We start from the raw sequence: 20,345 nt of genomic DNA, 5'->3' as shown, positions 1-20,345 counted from the left end.
AGAGAGAGGCCACATCTGAGCAACAAAAGGGGCTCTCTTGGGGGTGACTCTTAGGCCTAAATTTTAAGTAGACTTGACCTATCCTTTGTGGGGTTAAGTTTCATATGAACAAACCCCAAGACTGGGGGCTCAGCCTATAGCTTTGGTTGTCCACACTGCTTGTGAGAATATCAAGAACTCAACTTGGGGAAGTTGAATTTCTCCCCACTCTCACCATTCTCCAAAGGGGGTTTTGCGAATACTTTTCTACTCACTGATCGAATCACTCAACTGCCAAATGCTTTTATTTCTTAAAATAGGTTTATTTAAAAAAATGCTTCTAAGAAAATTAGGGCCTAGACTGTAAGCTCTTACAGCAGTCCCATCTACTCCTGAGCTTTAACTGTTATTTCTAAATTCTAAGATGCTGTGCTGTTTGTGTTAACCTGGTAGTTCCCTGGAACTTTGCGTGTGACACCTGAGTCTCAAAGGTAGCATTCTCCAGCTCTGAAAGTCAGCATTACTCTATACAGCAACTGTTTAAAAAGCTGAAAAAAGAGATGAGACTTAGATGTGAGATATGAATGAGTCTGATGTAGTTAGGACTAAAGTAAATCAGCATACAGCATAAAAGATGATATTGTCTCTACTTTAAGACTTTAACTTCTGTGTGAGACCAAAGAAAGATTTGTTTGTTTTGCCCAAAATTAAATTTTTTTGTGTGTGTAGCACACTATGATTTAACCCATCTGGTCAGTTTTTTTTTAAAAAAACAAACTAATTACATGAAACAGAAAAGGGAATGAGATCTTGTTATTCTGTACAGGTTAATATAATACCCTGATGCACTTCAAGAATTTTGGCAGAAATGAAAAAGTACTTGCAAAGTCCCTTGAGGGACTGGAGAAAAATATGGAACTATTAAACTTCCCCACCTGGGAATTCCCACCTGTTCTCTTAAGCAATGGAGGCTCCCAATTTAATAAGTCAAGCCCTTGATCTTGAGGCTTGTCCTTATGAAATTTATTTCTGTAATAGCGAAGCTAAGCCTACTTATAATTAATGCCTAAGAGTCACCCCCAGAGAACCTCTTTAGTTGCTCAGATGTGGTCTCGATATAAGCTAAACTCTGCAAATAAACTCATTATCTTCCCCTACACATGGGACGTGACTTCCAGGGGTGGAAGTCTCCCTGACAATGTGGGTCATAACTTTCAGCAATGAGCTCTGGCATCGTGAAATTGGCAATGCTTTCTTGACCAAAAGGGGGAAAAGAAAAAAAAAATAAAATAAAGTTACAGTGGCTCAGAGACTTCAAATAAGAGTTGAGAGTTCATTCTGGAGGTTACTCTTATGCAAGTTTCAGCCCAATATTACAAACTGTCACAGCATGACAAGCCCCAACTAACAGTGCTACTGAAAACCCTCTGGGCTCTATAGCTTAAGTTGTTTTTTTTTTCAGAGATTTAAAGCTTCTAGATTGTTCCTATGCCAGATAAGCCCTGAAATTCAGAGGTACCAGTCCTTCTGAGAACAATCAATTTCATTTCCCCACCCTATAATGTTGACACCCTTATTTAGCATGAAGAAATTACAGTGGGTTATCACCCAGATATCCCTCAAAATTGAGAGACTGATCAAATGAGGAGTTGTAACCTACAACTTAGGAATTAACAAATGATAATGATTACTGAATCATTATATAGATATTTCTTTTTACTTTCACATGTTTTAGAATGGCCAGAAGGAAATACCTGAAATTGCTAAATTGTAATCCAGTTGCCTTGATCTTTGATAATGACTGTCTAACCATATAGCCTTTATCTTGTGACCTTGTGATTTTAAAAATCTTGTGCCTAACCCTCACTTGTATCCCTTTATACAGTTTTGTAAGTTTAGAGTTTTTGTGATCATTAAAAACAGCCCCTAATGTTCATTAATGAAGGGCCTTGAGTCAGTCTAGAACTAACATATCTCCAGTTATCAATCTGTGCACGGCTGATATTTAGATAATCTCCAACCTCACCTTGAGCCACTGTGCTCATTATCCTAAAAATTGCCCACCTTTTAGTACTATAAAACCATTAGAGTTACTGCAGTTTCAGGAGTCAGATTTTTAGGCTGATAGGCCATTTGATCTCCTGTTTGGCACTAAGCAATAAATTCTTTCTCTCTTTGAAACCCCAGTGTCTCAGGAATTGGTCATTTCAGTGCATCAGGCAGAAAACCTAACACTTTTGATTCGTATCAATACCATTTTACAAGCAAACTCTGATGAGAAGAGCTTTAGCTATAAATCTAAACTAAATGAATAATTACTGGCTAGGTGATTTAGGCAAAAGGAAATCCCTGAACAACTGAGTCTCCAAATTAAAATATCAGTCAAATAAGTGTTAATTAGAGGCATACCTGGGGTGTCAATGATGATGGAGAAAGGGGTCACAATAAGGAACACAGTCTACAACTGGAGGAGGGGAGTAGGCCAGTAGGAGTAGTCTCCAAATGCAGACTAAGCTGCTTAGGAGTCTGGTGGAGGGGGCAGAGATGCAGGCAGGTGGTTGAGCACAAGGAGGGTATAGCCAACCACTAGGAAACTTTTAAATTACTTTTAAAAAGCTAATGTCAATCATCAGCTCTCGAGCAATCTCTGGAGATTCACTCACGATAATTCAAAACTAAATGTACCATGTTTTTAAGGTATCAACTAACACCAACAATTTTATAAATGCCAAAGGTAAATGACATGTAAAGTTCTATAAATTTTTTAACTATGATTTTTGGATACTCTTTCTATAAACCGACTGTTGGTCTCAGAAAAAGAATTCTAAGAGCAAAAGGACCACTTGATGCAGAGCCTCCTCAGCCCCCACCCCCCAACCCCCAGCATCCTTGACAGGTCCATGGATCCAGATCTGAACCAACTGCTACACTGGCTGGTATTGCATCTTCCAGAAGAATAAAGACATCCCAGATAACTAGAAATATGTCATGATCTGTCTCTGCTGATAATGTCCTCTCCTACCTGATACATGCAGATGTACATCAAAGGAGAATAGTGTGTTAATACCTCAGCAATCTATCATACTGTATATCAACATGCCCTCATCTAATCAAGGGACAACACACCACCCAGTGGGTACCCTCCCCTCCCAGCATCACTGTACCTTTAAAACACAGTTCACAAAACAAAGAACCGGAGCCATTTTCGCTTTCTTCCCGCTGGTTCCCTAAATGGGAGCCATTCTTGGGCTCTCATCTGTTTTCTCTCTTTCACTCTTCCACTTCCTTTCTTCCTGCTTTATTCCCTCAATAAATCTGTTAAGTTTTAACTAGCTGTCTCATGTGGATTGCTCATACCTAACAACCTCGTGCCTAACACCTACAACTTCTCTAAAATAAATAAACATACATACATACACAAATGACTATGATTTGTTTCTACAGAACTGTACCATTTACACATTGTTTTCTCACAGAATTTTTTACTGTCTTCAAGCTTTATCATACAAATAATTTTGAAACAGTAACCAAAACCCAACACTCATTTGGTAACTGAATTAAATCAAAACAATCTGGGACCCCATCCACTTAAATTCAATTAAAGCAAGGAGTGAGCATTTTGCAAGGTCACTGAGAAGGAAAGGGCAGATGCAGGGAGGCACAGGGGCAGTAGAAACTTCATATGGGACATAAAATCAGGGTAGGTTTTGAGTAATGTTTAAAAATTCACCTGATGGTTAGAGAGATGTGTGTCTGCGAGGAAGCTACTCTGCATCGAGTGTAAAACAGCCTGGAACCTTCCTGGCAGTGCAAGTAACTTGGTCCTTGGTTGCAGCAGAAAGAGCAGCAGAAAGTGAAGATGGAGACGAGCATTGCAAACAGCTCAGTAAAGGACGGAGCTTACTTCAGTGACAAAAATAAAATTACTCTGCAATCAGAAGTTAGCTATTAGCTTTGTAGAATATCACAAATTGAAGAAGAAAACCATTTTGATGACTTTCCTCTCTCCAAATGCTAAAACAACCATAAAATTTTCATTTTGAAACAGAGAAGTATACAATGATGACAAAAGACATTTTAGAAGTAAACAGCTTAGGAAAGAAAAAAAAGGCTATTTTTATGTAAAGGTAAATTAGCCTGTAACAGTACAGAAAATTTGCACAGTTTAACCCACTGAATGTGATAACTTCCTTTAAATTTAGATCTAGTTGAATATCCCAGATAAGTGGGGCAACATGGTCCTCAGAAGATTAAAACATGCAGAAATAGCAGAAAGAAGGTAGCATTATAACTAGGGAGTGCTACTGAAAGTATTCTTGCTATATTTAAGTTCTCACTAATTCTCAAAAACAGACGTAAGTGTCTCATTAGCTAGGAAACAGCAGAAACCATTCCAAATTTTTACCTCTGAAGCTCAAAGCAGTTCAAAGTAAGTTAATTTAACTTGTCCTTACAATGTCCATGGGAACCTATTAATTCCTTATGAATTAAAAAGCAGTTTGCATATAAGAAACCATGTACAAAGACTTTCCCATTACTTGTTTGTAGAGCTAGCATTAAGGGTCAGGCTCCTATAATTCAGTCCAGAATACCAGTGTGGTTGCTTTGACTACACTGAGATACAGATTGAAATACTTTTACAAAAGCCAGATAATCCCACAAAATTATAAAGAAGTCTTAAACATGATAAATTAAACAAAAAGAAATAAAGAAAGTGAGGAGTTACAGTTTTCATCTATTAGGGCAATTCTAGTATAGAGTAAAACTTAAAAGATGAGCACTTTACATGAAATAGATGAGAAGTCCAGGGTTCAAGTAAGCTACCAACTGGATGATCAGTCTTTAAATCATTCAGAGCTGACTGTATCTTGCCACATGAAAGGACTTGCCTCAACATCCTTGGTCCATACCTTCCACCCCACATAGATTTTCTGGAGTTCTTCCAAATCAAAGAGGTTCAGGACAGTGCCATCTTTCAATGCTAACTGTTGTCTAAAACTGACTATACTTCTTGGGCTGTGGGACACTTTACATTTATAACCCAGTACATAATCATTAGATCAAATAAAATAGTAAAGTTAGTGCAAATATACAACATTCGTTGTGCTTTATGCAATACTTGCTAGTTTCTAGAAAAAAACTACTTTGTTAAAGAAGATCAACCTGAAATCTCCTGCTGTATCATCTAAATGATTTCTGCCTACTTTAGGACAGAGCCTGGAACAACACATCAATGGTTCTATGTTAAGAACTGAAATGTCATCATCCTTTTCTTTGTAAATAAAAACATGCATAGTAAGTACGAATTATGAGGGAAAACCAGCTGTGTTATCAAATTCAATTATGATTACTTCATACTTTGAAAGGATACAAATGAAATTCAGCATTCCCCAAACTATTTCCAAGATGATAGGTCATTCCCAACCAATGCAGTTACTTATAAAAAGTACCAAGTTGTCTAGACTGTAGAATTAATATGCAAATGACACTGGGTTGAATCCCAATGAAAATATGTAAGAGATTCTGGAGAAGGCTAAAATATTTCCTACTTTTACTGAGCATCTCCTGTACACCAGACACCATGCTGGAGCCAAAGAGATAATATGGTACTCGGTTCACATACATACAGAGGGAAGACAGAGAGGTAAATAATTATAAAACAGCTCAGGCCTGTGTTAGAAATATCTGGGAGGTGCTCTGAGAGCAGGAAAGATAATGTCGGGAAGCTTCCTTATTCACAAGCCTCTGAAAGAAATACATTTCCAGGTGACTCCAAACAGGGGAAACATTAGCACTCCCTGCTAAAACATTAATTATCCAGAGTTCCTAAAGCCTGTGACTTCCCTTCTGCTACATATTCCACTTTTAGAGTAAAAAGTGGGGCAGGGGGTTCTTAACAGCTGCAAATAGAACATTCTAATTATATGTTTCCTAACATATTTAACAATTAAGATTTTCTCTCAAAATATTTCTTAATGTTTAACTGCATGTGTATATGTGCTGCTACAGGATAACTTAACAAGGGCTAACATACAATAACTTAAATTACCTGAAATATATCTTAACTTTTTTTTTAACTTCAATACCATTTTAGCAGCTCTGTATTTACATTTAGTTTTTAGTATTTTCAAATTTTATTTTCCCAATTTAACCTTTTTTTTTTTTTTGGCATGGGCAGGCACCAGGAATCAAACCTGGGTCTCCAGCATGGCAGGCAAGAATTCTGCAACTGAGCCACTGTTGCAGAGCCCCCAATTTAACCATTTTTAAGTATACAAATCACTGACATTACATTCACAGTGTTGTGCAAATGTCACCACCACCATCCACTAACAAGATTTTTCATCACCCAAAACAGAAACTCTGTATGTACTGAACAATAACTCCCAATTTTCCCCTTCCCCTGGCCCCTGGTAACCTCTAATATATCTTCTGTCTCTTATTAATTTGCTTATTTTAGATATTTCATATAAGTGGAATTATACCATATCTGTCCTTTTGCGCCTGGCTTATTTCAATCAATATGATGTTTGCAAGGTTTATTCATGTTGCAGGATGCATTAGAATTTCAGAACTTCATTCCTTTTTATGGCTGAATAACATTCCATGGTATGTATGTATCATGGTTAGGGACATGTGTCAACTTGGCCAAGTTGTGGTACCTGTTTATCTGATTGGGCAAGCACTGGCCTGTCTGTTGCAATGAGGACATTTCATAGGATTAGGTCATGATCACGTCAGCTGCATCCACAGCTGATTCCATTTGTAATCAGCCAAAGGGGAGTGTCTTCTGCAATTAGTGATGCTAAATCTAATCATGGGAAGCCTTTTAAGGAGGACTCAGAGGAGACAGGTTCCATTCCTGCTTTGGCTGGTGAGCCTGTCCTGTGGAGTTCATCCAGGCCATCCATCGGAGTTGTCGGCTTCATACATAACCTCCCTGAACCTCAGTCAACTCATCTGTGAAACAGGGGTACCACCACCTAACCTACAGGACAGCTGCAAAGATCACAGCTGCCAAAAAAAAAAAAAAAATTACCATTCATTCTAGACTTAAAATCTACCAGGTTCTTTACATTTATAATCTCATTTAATTCTAAAACCTCTAAAAGGGAATTACTATCCTCATTTTAAATATGAGCAACTGAGGCTTAGCAGTGTTTATCTATTTCCCATAAATCCCATAACATGTGGGGACAGAGCTAGGATTAGATCTTACTCAGACCCCAAAGCCTGTACTCTTAACCTCTGAAATCTGCCTCCTTTCTATGGCTGAAATGACACAAGTATAACATTTGACCCAGTACATGGACAAAACTGGTCCTGGTGAACAGCAGCTACATTAGTTACTGTCATTATAATACAGCAAATTGCTTTCTTGATGTTCTTGGGGACTCCAACTTGGGCATCATGGTCCCATTCTGATTAGACAAAACCAATGTTCTCTGGTCTTTTCAGGCCTGCAGAATCTCACCAACACTGTCTTGAATCTTTTCTCTACCATGGTTTCCACCAGACTGCACTCTCCTGCCCCTCCAATCTTTTTTTGCTCAGCAGTCTTCGAAATTCCACCTGTAAAATGGGTGTGTTCCCCAAGGTTCTCTTTTCTACCCACATCTCATTTTCCACATCCCCTTGAGAAATATTTATCCTCACACCCTCAGCTATCACCTTTCTGTTACTGATTTTCAAATGCCTTGAAATCTGACCCCTCTCATGAACAGCACAGCCAATGAACGTCAGGGGACTCAGGGAGCCAACAACTCCCACCTTTTTCCTGCTTATCTGCTGCTTCAGGAGTGAACCTGGCCCAAATCACTCGGCACTATTTACTTCCGTCCTTATAAATCACTTGAGCAAGAACTGCCATCTCTCACTCCACTTCTAGGGAACCTAACCAGACACTGTAACTTTGGAAAAATGAGACTGATGTGAAATTTGGTGTTATCACAAGTCAGATCTGAGGATCAACAACGTCAGCATCAACTGGAAACCTGTTCGACATGTAAATTATCAGGCCAGCCTAGATCAACTGAATCAGAAATTATGGAGTGGGGTCCCCAATATGTGTTTTAAAAAGCCCTCCAGGTGATATTGATGAACATTAGTTTGAAAATCACTCCTTGAGTTCACTCTGAAGGAGATGGACAAGCTGTTTTTCATTTTCATGGAAGATGATGCCTAAGAAAGCTACTCAAGTGCCCAGGTGCCCAAGAAAGTTCCAGGTGCCCAAGAAAGGTACTCAAGAGGCCTGAACAGAAAACAAATAAATAAAAACATGGGAAGGCAATAGGGGGAGTGGTCCTTTGTACATATTTGGGTACATAATTATTTCTCCTGCAGAAACAAGAAAGGGGAGATAAACTTTGTAAAATTTTTGGTAAGAACAGGGATTGGCTTGGAAAAGAGAGGGCATTTGCAGAATTAAACCTTATAAAGTAAAGGAAAATCTGGGTTTTTACAATTATGAAATTGTAAAGAAACATTTTGCTGTTCACTTGCTTATTGTCATGTGCTACACACTAGAAACCCTCATTGATGATCCACAGAGATGTATCATTTGATCTCTGACCACTCTGAATGTGAGGTCATTTTTGAGATGATAGAAAGACAATCAATCAAACAGACTTTGGTGGAAAACAGTGAACTGCTTATCTTTGAAGGAAAACATCATTATAGGGTAAAGAACATGTGCTGAACAGGCTGACTTCTACTCAGGGAATATCCCGGGCATAACTCAACCCAAATGATCTTGACTAGGTAACTGGATGTACTGAGCACTACCACCACGGTGGAGGCCCTCCAGAGCCTGAGAGGATGGCAAGAGAGCTCAATACAGGAGAAGCAGGGGACACTTTCCATGGACTTAATCAGTGATTTCCAAAGTGAAGTGCAGGTTCCCCCAGGTGTCCACAAGACAATCCCACTGAGATACAGCAGAACATCTGGCACTTCTTCTTATAGTTATTTTAAAGTAAACAGAAAATAAATGCTACTAATATTTAATACCTAGAGTGACAATGGGGTCTCTGGTCCCTAATTCAAAAGTGTTATGCATGTCAGGTAAGGTCAGGCACTCAGAGGGAAGAGTACAAGTTCTATAACATTCTGCTGTTCACTTGCTTACAACAGGTATGTTAAATATCTGCCCAGGCAAGTAGGTTTCTGAGTTAGGTACCTAGTTTAACTAAGTTAACCTCACAAAATGGACAAGTAGTTTTAAAAGATCATTGCAAAGAAACCACTGAGTGAAGATAAAACTAATTATGCAAGCACAGTGAGCATGAGGGAAAGAAGGCAGAATTGACACTTCTCCTCCCAGAATGGATCTTCACCAGCCACATTATGAGGTAAATGCAAAGGTGATCTAAGCAGATCTGACAAGACACAGGCCTCTCAAAATTGAAATTATCAAGAAAGAATTTACCAAGAAGACTATTTTAAAATATGGATTTACATACACACTGTGAATTAATGAAGGTGGCCTTCTAAGCAGTATACCTTCAGAAGTCACTTTAAAATAGAATCAACCCATTATGACTGGCAAGGCATTTAAAAATAACATCTATTTCATTGACACATCCTTTCACAATTTCTTTTTGTTAATTTTATAATATACATTATTATTACGGTTAGAGTAATACATAATATATAAAAACAATATGGCATCTATTGGGATACATGCTTAACTTTTTTACTGACAGGCTTTTATAGCATGCCTATGTAACAAGAAATACCTTTACATTAATTTTAACCTCAGTAAATGTAAAAATTTTTACAGATATTTTTTAATTTGATAAACTTAATAAAATGGTAATTCTCAGTAAATTGATACCATAGTTAAACTCTATGTTTATGAGTAAACATTTTATCTTGTTAAATGTGCTTAGTACTAAACAACTCTGAGGTTAACAGATTGTTAAGCAATAGTTATAAAATGCTAGTTACCAGCACCTTCTTTTGCCTGATTATTGGGATCTGAAAAACTCAGGCAGAATTGCCTCAAGTGCTGCAGGTGACTGGAGGTCTGCGGGCAAGTCAGAGGATAAGAGAGGATATGAACACCCATCCCCTCCTTTTCGTCAAAACCCACGGATGTTAAAGACCTCTGAGTAGAGCACAATCACCACATGCATGGGCTCTGGAGTCAGACAGACTTGTTTTAATTCTGGCTGCAGAACACACTAACTGTGTGGCTTTGAGCAAGTTTCGCCTTAAATCTGGTAGGTTGTGAGGAATAAACAATTTTTAAAAAAACAAAAGAAAAGAAAAGGAATACAAAGCACCTGGTACATAGAAAACAGTCAATAAATGTTACAACTGATCACCTCTTACTTAAAAGTATATTCATGAAGTGCCTGGCCTTCCAACAACTGGATTGGAAATGTTTCTCAGGCACTGTGCTTTGGCTAGTAATTAACACCTCCAGTACACTGCAGGATACTTTAATTCTAGTTAACTAAAAGCTTCTTGCTGCATGTGTAGTCCTTGGACTAAGTAGCATTCACCTCACTTATGAGCTTGTCACAGGAGAACTCTAAACCCAAACCACTAAAAAAAAAAGAAAATCATGAAGGGCCAGCCATGGTGGCTCAGCAGGCAGAGTTGTTGCCTGCCATTCCAAAGACCCAGGTTTGATTCCCAGTGCCTGTCCAAGGGGGGAAAAATCTAAACCACTGTTGGAATGTCACGTTAAATGTTGAAACAGAGCTCAGTTCAGGATGAAAGGCAGTTGTTCCCGTCCTTGGTGAGACAAGTTAAAAACCACTAAGAGAGTACAGAAAGCTTGGAAGGTCATTCCAGGCTTAACATTAACCTTTCTTGTCTTTTTCCCCTTTCTCTTGTTAGGTCGGGGGAATGGGGAAGGGCACTGCAACTTGAGCTGTGGAGGCTGTGTCGCCCCTCCCAACATGACTTCCGGAACTAATGAACTGCCCCTTCTGGACATCACCTGGCCTCCATCCTCAAAAGCTGCCCACGCCAAAGCCCGCACGTGGATTCACTTCTCTCCATCTTGGGTTCAGTGAGCTCTGCCCGGGAGCACAGAAATATACCCGCCCACTTTAAATTTCCTGGTCTACCTTCCTTCTTTCTCACCCTTTCACCTCCTAAATGTTTCATCTTGGTGCCAAAACCCAGGAGAGGAGTGCAGGTGGTGCCTGCTTGGCCAGGGGTGCCCCAGCTTCCTCTCTCCTCCTTTCTCCACATAGCCAGCGACAAGGGATCCTTTGGCCGCCACTGCATCCACCATGGACTGGGTAAGTCCCTTCCATCCTAGCCCTGCTACTGGGTTTCGCCATTCCGAGAGAGCCTGTCTGTAAATTACTCCCCGAAAACCGTGAATTCACGTCAGGTTCTCTTCTGAGGGCTGAGGTGAACGGGGATGCCTGCAAGCCTCACTCCCTTTCCCGGGACTCGAAAAGTTGTGGGGATGCCCCACTTCTCATTTCCCTCCCAAATTCAGGTCCAGGACCTGAAAGGGCCTCAAACCAGGGTGAGACGTTCCCTGGGAAGACAAGCACCGGCTCGTAAGAGCTCCGAGGACTCTCTCAGGGTGTTGGGATGCCGACACTCTGGGCCAGTCCTTTGTCCTTTGAGACCCATCAGTATGGGCAACAAATCCTCGAAAACCAAACCTTGTACTCCTCTGGGTTGTCTTCTGACAAGCCTATCCACCCTGGATTTACTTCCAGACATCCGGCCAAAATGCCTCACTTACCTTTGTAAAAAGGCTTGGCCCCAATATCAGTTGGATAATGATTCTCATTAGCCTGAGGATGGGACTTTCGATTTTAATCCAGGGATTGGGTTTTTAAATTTGCCATTCAGCGGTCCCAGGATTCCTTCTCCACCCTTACAAACCACCGCAACTTTTGCCAGAGGAAAGACAAATGGGCCGAAATTCCTTATGTCCAGGCTTTTTGTCTTCTGCGCTCCCGCCCCTCCCTCTGTACTTCCTGCTCTATGGCTCAGGTTCTTCTAGCCAGAGAAACCCTCAAATCCCCACTTCTACACAAACAATCTGATGAAACTTCCTCCTTTTCCGACCCCCTCAATTCATCTTCCTTTAAACAACCAGGGCCTCCACCGCATTTAGGGAAACTATCCTCCTCTCCCTCTGGCGGAGCTACAGCCACCATCTTGTCCTTCACCTCCTACACCTTATTTGGTATAAGACTCCTTAACCCAGAATCCTATGTTACAAAAGATGGAATGTCTCAGAAGGCATTGAAAGCCAGACATGAGAAAGGAGACTGTCATGGAGGCAAGACATGACAGTCTCCTCTGCCGGCGGCTCTCCCGCCACCATCTTGTCCTTCACCTCCTCCTTCTGCTCCAGCAGCACCTCAGCCGCCATCTTGTCTTTCACTTCCTCCTTCTGCGCCGGCAGCGCTCCAACCGCCACCTTGTCCTTCTCTTTCCCCTTCTGCTCTAGCGGCTCCCCAGCCACCATTTTATCCTTCCCTACCTCCTTCTATTCCAGCAACTCTCCAACAACCACCGTGCCCTCTTCTCCCTTCACCAGCTCCTCCACCACCGCCTACTCCTTCACTGTCCTCAGCGGCCCTGCCATCCTCACCTGTAAGCTCCCATACCTCTCATAAAAGTACTTTACTCTGCCCGCTCAGGGAAGTTGCAGGACCTGAAGGGTTAATTCGAGTACACACTCCTTTCTCCCTGGCTGATCTCTCTCAAATCGAGAAATGGTTGGGCTCCTTCTCTAACGATCCAACTACCTATACTAAAGAATTTCAATATCTGGCTAATGCCTACGACCTTACCTGGTATGATATCCATGTAATCTGCTCTTCTTCCTGTTGCTTTTCTAAACTGGCCCACAGAAGCCCTCTCCCAATATACCCGCCTAGACCCTGACTCAGAGGCTGATAAAACCATCTTAGCCACACATTTTATATTCCAGTCAGCTCCAGATATAAGGCGCAAATTAAAAAAAATCAAGGACAGTCTTCAGGCCCCTATTCATGACCTGGTAAACACGGCCTTTAAAATTTTTAATACTTGTGATGAATTGGAGAGGGCGGAGAAGGAGCCCTGGGACCGCCGAAGGGCAAACTTACAAACCCAATCCCTGATTGTGGCCCTGCGGCCCACTTCAACTGACAAGAAGCTGGCTACGACTAATCCACCACCAGGAAGGTGTTTCAAATGTGGCCTTGACAGACACTGGTCCCGCCAGTGCCCCAATCTTCGACCGCCCAAGGGACCATGCCCCATCTGTGGGAAAAAGGGACATTGGAAAAGTGACTGCTCCACGGCACCTGGCCGTGGAGGGGCTGTCCTTCCAACTGTTGACCCCACCACTGGCAGTCCTGGGCCTGGCTGATGACTGACAATGCCTGGCCTCAGCGACCCCAATCACCCTCGCGGAACCCAGGATAACAATCAAGGTAGCAGGTAAGTCCACCTCCTTTTTAGTGGACACAGGGGCAACCTTCTCCATCTTCCCCTCCTACTCAGGTCAACTTCTTCCTTCCCAGGTCATAGGACCCCTTACATGTATAATAGAAGGCTACCCCATTACAAACTCTTTCTTAGTCATACCTTCTTGCCCCACCGCACTAATGGGGTGAGACCTTCTTGCCAAATTAGGGGCCTCACTACACTGGATACAAAAACCTCAAACAAATTTACTATTACCCTTATGTGTGGCCTCCACTTCCACTCGGGATTCCACCCTTCCCACTCCTCCCCTACCAGCTCACCTAGTAAACCCGGAAATATGGAATACCTCAACTCCCCTAATAGCTTCCCATCATAAACCAGTTCTCATCTGACTAAAAGATCCATCCTCACTCCCATCTTGGCCACAATTTTCTATCTCCATAACCCACCAGAAAGGACTCCAACCATCACTAACCAGCTCAAGGGGAAGGGATTCCTCATACCCACTAACTCGCCATATAACACCCCTATCTTGCCTGTCAAAAAACCTGACGGTTCTTACCATTTAGTCCAAAACCTCAGACTAATTAATGAGGCTGTCATCCCCATCCACCCAGTAGTTTCCAGTCCATATACTCTTCTCTCACACATACCTCCTCACACTACTCATTATTCTGTCCTGGACCTTAAAGATGTCTTCTTCACAATCCCTCTAGACCTTGCCCGTTACAGTTTATTTGCCTCTACCTGGGAAGACCCGGACTCTTTGGTGGCCCAACAACTTACATGGATGGTATTACCTCAGGGGTTTCGCGATAGCCCCCATATCTTTGGCCAAGCCCTAGCCAGGGACCTAATAGAGTGCAATCTAACTCCCAGTATCATTCTCCAATATGCAGATGACCTGTTAATTTGCAGCCCTTCTGATAAAACTTCCATAAAGGCTACAGCCACCCTATTAAATTTTGTAGCTGACAGAGGATATTGAGTCTCCCCCGCCAAAGCTCAACTTTCCTCCTCCACTGTCACCTACCTGGGGCTCTGCCTCACTCCCACATCCCAACACCTAACAGTAGACAGACAGCAAGCCCTCCGAGAACTCCAACCTCCAGAAAACGCTGAACAGATTTTGTCCTTCCTAGGTTTTGTGAGGTTCTTCCGACACTGGGTCCCTGGCTTTTCCCTCCTAGTGAAGCCTCTTTATGATGCGGCCAAGGCGACGTCCACGGGACACCTTGACGACCCCTCTACTGTAGCCAAAACTTTCTCAGTTCTCCCTGATGCCTTACTTCGATCACCTCCACTCGTTCTCCCAAATTCTAACAAACCCTTTTTCCTTTTCACCGATGAAAAGCAAGGAATAGCAGTGGGAGTCTTAACCCAACCTCTGGGACCAACTTATAATCTGGTGCCTATCTCTCTAAACAGATGGACCCCACCACCCGTGGATGGCTTCCCTGTCTCTAAGCACTAGCTGAGGCTGCTACCCTAACGTGTGAAGCTCTTAAACTCACTCTGGGTAGGTAGGCCTCTCCAAGTCCTGTCGACACATCATCTACAAGACCTCTTATCCCATAAATCTCTCTCTCTGCTCATCCCTTCCTGTCTCCAGGAATTTCATTTACTCTTCCTGGAAAATCTGGATGTCATACTTTCTGTCTCGCCTAGCCTCAACCCTGCTATTCTCCTCCCTCACGGTCCCCTATCAAGCCCCTCTCCACAGCCCACTCACCTTTGCACTGAAATCACTTTGTTCACCTCCCCACGTCAGGGCCTCTCAGACACGCCACTGTTGCAAGCAGATCTCACCCTTTTTATAGACGGTAGCTCAATTATAGACCAACAGGGATGGCGCAGGGCTTCATACACTATAGTTCCTCTCACCAAAATACTTGAAGCTGTACAGCTCCCAGATGGAACCGCACTCCAAAAAGCTGAACTAATTGCTCTCACTAGAGCCTTACACCTAGCCAAAAACAAATCCACCAATATCTACACGGACTCCAAATATGCTTTCCTAATCACACACTGCCACCCAGCCATCTGGAAGAAGCGAGGGTTCCTTACCACCAAAGGCTCACCTGTAATTAATGCTAAGCTTACTCAACGCTTGCTTCAATCACTTCTATTGCCCTCACAGGTGGCCATCATCCACTGCAAAGGGCACCAAACAGATAATTCCGATATCACCCGTGGAAATAATTGGGCCAATGCTGTCATGTGAGGACTGACTAAAGAGCCCTCACCTTTAAACCCTTCAGCACCGATTCTTTTCTTTACTCTTCCTTCCCTCCAACCTGCCTACTCTTCCAGGGAACGTGAAAACCTCCTTGCACAGGGAGGCTCTACTACACCGGAAGGCTGGATCTTCCTCAATAACAAGGTGGCTCTTCCAACCAAACAGGCCCCCGATATTCTTTCTCAAGTATATTGGTCACTTCATATCGGACCTAGGGCCCTCACATGGTTCCTCCAGCCCTTATTCCATCACTCATCCCTAACTAACCTCATAACGTCGGTCTGCTCCTCCTGTCCCACTTGCCAAATAACAAACTTGCAAGGAGGGTTGCGCCCCACTTTCCCAACCCATCAACTGAGGGGTCACCTTCCAGGGCAGGACTGGCAAATCGATTTCACACACATGCCCACTCACAAAAAATTACGATACCTACTAACTATAATTGACACCTTAACAGGCTGGATAGAAGCTTTCCCTACTAGTTGGGAGACTGCTGATGTGGTGGCTGGCATCCTCCTGAAACAAATCATTCCCCGCTTTCGACTACCCACCTCCATCCGATCTGATAATGACCCAGCCTTTATTTCTCAGGTGGTCCAGCAGACCTCGTCAGCCTTGGGAATAGAATAGAAACTACATGTTCCTTACCAACCCAAATCCTTTGGTAAAGTAGAACAAGCTAACGGTCTTATCAAGACACAACTAACCAAGTTAGCCATTGAACTATGACAATCTTGGGTTGACCTCCTTCCTCTAGCCCTTGCCCGACTATGTGCTACTCCATGGGCACCTACTTTCTTAAGTCCTTTTGAGCTCATGTACGGCTGCCCATTCCTACTTAATCACCACCTGCCCGTGCAGCCTCCCCCTTTGGGCTCTTACTTACCATATCTCTCCTTAATCAGGCATTTGCTGCGGGAACATGCAGATTGATACCTGCCACAACCCAAGGAAACTAATCCCACTGATCCTGCCCATGGGCTCCGGCCAGGAGATGAAATACTCCTTTAACAGCTTCAGCCTGGACCACTCCAACTGTGTTGGACACACAGTGATTCTCACCACTCCTACGGCGGTGAAACTTCTGGGTGACTCCTCTTGGCATCACCTATCATGGGTCAAACTATACAAACAGGATGAGAACCCCTACACTTGTCACCCCCTGGGGCCCACTTGCGTCTGCATCACTCGTGCTATTTGTTCTCCTAATCCACACTGAGGGCACATCCTACGTATGGAGCAAAATATTCAAACCTTAAACAAACTAAAAGAAGATCTCTACCACAAAAGACAAGGAACCAACTCTGCCTTAGACTGGTTTTCTTCTCCCCTGGCGACATGGCTCCTCCATCTACTAGGACCAGTTATCCTAATCTACCTCTTTTTTCTCCTAGCTCCCTGTTTCCTCAACTTCCTTCAGGGACGCATGAAGGAACTATCATGGGTAGCAGTCAACCAAATGCTCCTACATCATTATCACCACCTACCCTCCTCACCAGATTCCTATAGCTAACCTCCTCCCTCTCCTGACCATGACAACCCCAGTCTATCACCCCACATCACCCCAGTACAGCAGGAAGTAGCCAGAAGAATCTCGATGCCCTATTATCACAAAAAGGCTGGAATGTTAGGTCAGGGGAACGGGGAAGGGCACTGCAACTTGAGCTGCGGAGGCTGTGTTGCCCCTCCCAAAATGACTTCTGGAACTAATGACCCACCCCTTCCGGACAACATGATTTCCAGAACTGATGAACCACCCCTTCCGGACGTCACCTGACCTCCATCCTTAAAAGCTGCCCGCGCCAAAGCCCGTGTGCGGACTCACCTCTCTCCATCTTGGGTTCGGTGAGCTCTGCCCGGGAGCACAGAAATAAACCCGCCCACTTTAAATTTCCTGGACTACCCTCCTTCTTTCTCACCCTTTCGCCTCCTAAACCTTTTATCTCCTATTACTTCAAAATTCTAAAACAAATTGCCAACCTTTCAGATTCCTAATAGGCAAGGAACTAATCTGTGTAGTGGCAAAAGCATTTGTTTTATACATGAACACATAATTCCTATAAAAGGAAGGTACTAGCAATGTGATATATGTATGTATATATCATTACACACTCACAAGGGTGTTTCTACTTTTAAAAAAAAGGTCTCTAAGGGACTCAAAGATAAAAATAACTTGAGTCTTCAAGTAACAGGGAGTGGCAAATGCCAATGACATAATCCTACCAAAACAAATCAAATAACAGTTCACTGAGAAGTAACACTCGTTTTGTAATTTTGTTAAGGTATTTAAAAATAAGAAAACTGAATATTAAATGTCTATTAATGGAAAACGATTTTGAGTCTATACAGGTGGTTCTCTATTTAAAGAAAAATGAACTTTGTACAAATTGCCTCTCCACACTAAATTTTATACAGGGGCTCCAAAGCAAAGATTCATAAGTGAAAGTTATTTATTGTGATTTTTTTGGGTAGGGTGGGGTAGGGTAGAGGAACCGACAGTTAACTAACCATCTTAAGGTGCTGTCTGCTACAGCTGCCCCTGAGTGAAAGGTATTTTTTTGTAAAGGCAAGGAGGAAGCAGCAGCCATTTACAGCAAAGCAGGTCAATGATAAAAGGAAACCCTCTCTGGTCTTATCATGAAGGGTAGTCCTCAAAATCTCCAGTGGACAGGCATGACCTGTCCTAAAGGGTGGGAACTGAGTGTGCACCACAACCATGCCACACTAGATGACTGAAGACGTGAGGGGTGGGATGCATGGTAGGATACATGGTAAGCCAACAACCTTTTATGAGGCTTGGTTTGGAGAAACAGTGAAACCCTCTCCTATACGTATTTACTAGTGGCAACTTGTTGATCTTACACAGGTAGATTAGATTGTGAACACTAAAACCATAAGCCCTAGTACCTGTTGAAGAAGGTGCAAACTTATTATTTTATATTTTTCTGCAAGTGGACTTGTCCTCACTGCCCTGTGGAACACCTACATCTACCATTCTGGCTTTCAGACTTGACATTCAAATTTTCATAATACATGAATCAGCTTTCTACATCAAAATAAATCTGTTCTCAATGGGCTAGGCAGGTTAGTGTGCCAATGTATAGAACCTATATTATGGAGGGGGGCACGCCGCCTGCGTACTTGACCATCTCTCTCAAAAACAGCTCAGAGCACCCAGGAAAAGCCACAGGCTGGCCCGGCCATGCTGTCAGACGACAACAGAAAGAGAACTGTGACTTAACATAGATTTTTTTGTTTTACATACATCGGGAATTAAAGATCTTACGTGGTTAGAGGCTCCCCAGCGCAGTCACTTCTCTAAGAAGAATCTCAATGTAACGAAAATCCAAAAAGGAAAACCTCAGCCGCTTCTCAGGGTGAACGAACATGACTTCACCATGAGGCCTGCCTTTGGAGGCCCTGCCATCCCTGTGGGCATGGATGTACAGATGGAGAGTCTGGACAGTATCTCCGAGGTAGACATGGACTTCACCATGACCCTGTACCTGCGGCATTACTGGAAGGATGAGAGGCTGGCCTTTCCCAGCACCAGCAACAAGAGCATGACCTTCGATGGCCGACTGGTGAAGAAGATCTGGGTCCCAGATGTCTTCTTTGTTCACTCCAAAAGGTCATTCATTCATGACACCACTACCGACAACATCATGTTGAGAGTGTTCCCGGATGGTCACGTGCTGTACAGCATGAGGATTACTGTCACTGCCATGTGCAACATGGACTTCAGCCACTTCCCTCTGGACTCCCAGACCTGTTCTTTGGAGCTGGAAAGCTATGCATATACAGATGAAGATCTGATGCTGTATTGGAAGAATGGGGACGAATCCCTGAAAACAGATGAGAAGATATCCCTGTCTCAATTTCTGATTCACAAGTTTCACACCACTTTCAGGCTGGCCTTCTACAACAGCACCGGCTGGTACAACCGTCTGTACATTAACTTCACCTTGCGTCGCCACATCTTCTTCTTGCTCCAAACCTACTTCCCCGCCACCCTGATGGTCATGCTGTCCTGGGTATCCTTCTGGATCGACCGCAGAGCTGTGCCCGCCAGAGTTTCGCTGGGTATCACTACGGTGCTGACCATGTCCACCATCATCATGGGTGTGAATGCCTCCATGCCCCGCGTCTCCTACATCAAGGCCGTGGAAATCTACCTCTGGGTCAGCTTCGTGTTTGTGTTCCTCTCTGTGCTGGAGTACGCGGCTGTCAACTACCTGACCACAGTGCAGGAATGGAAGGAGTGGAAGCTGAGGGAGAAGTTCCCATGCACCAGAACCTATATTATAATTTACCTTAACCAAGCTCAACTGCAACACACATCAGCCCTAGGAACAGGTAATGTGTTTCAGCAGGGTTGAGGGGAAGGATGGATACCACTCTTGGAGTTGAGATGGGGCTATGCTTTATTGCAATAACAAATAATCCTGTGCCAGTTTGAAGCCATTATGTACCACAGAAAAACCATGTCCTTTAATTCTCATTCAATATTTGCTGGGTAGGATCTTTTTGACTGTTTCCATGGAGATGTGACCCACCCAATTATGGGTGGTAACTTGTGATTAGATGGCTTCCATGGAGACGTGTCTCCACCCTTTCAAGGTGGGTTGCTTACTGGAGCTCTTTAAGAGGGAACCATTTTGGAAAAAGCTTTAAAACCAACAGAGCCCACATAGCCAAAGGCCTTTGGAGATGCATAAAGAAA

The 20,345-nt window shown here is 43.0% G+C and overlaps 1 protein-coding gene and 1 pseudogene across 7 annotated transcripts in view; one reads left to right on the top strand and one right to left on the bottom strand.

The window, feature by feature from the left end:
- TULP4 (TUB like protein 4) overlaps positions 1-20,345 on the bottom strand; it is a 422,942-nt gene that overhangs the window by 170,607 nt on the left and 231,990 nt on the right. The gene's annotated exons all lie outside the window — the stretch shown is intronic.
- LOC143654345 (gamma-aminobutyric acid receptor subunit rho-2 pseudogene) lies at positions 18,824-20,001 on the top strand (annotated as a pseudogene).

This window comes from Tamandua tetradactyla, chromosome 2 (assembly GCF_023851605.1).
Source record: "Tamandua tetradactyla isolate mTamTet1 chromosome 2, mTamTet1.pri, whole genome shotgun sequence".
NCBI classification, from domain to species: Eukaryota; Metazoa; Chordata; class Mammalia; order Pilosa; family Myrmecophagidae; genus Tamandua; species Tamandua tetradactyla.
The sequence above is the reverse complement of the archived record's forward strand: the minus strand, read 5'-3'. Positions and strand labels throughout refer to the sequence as shown.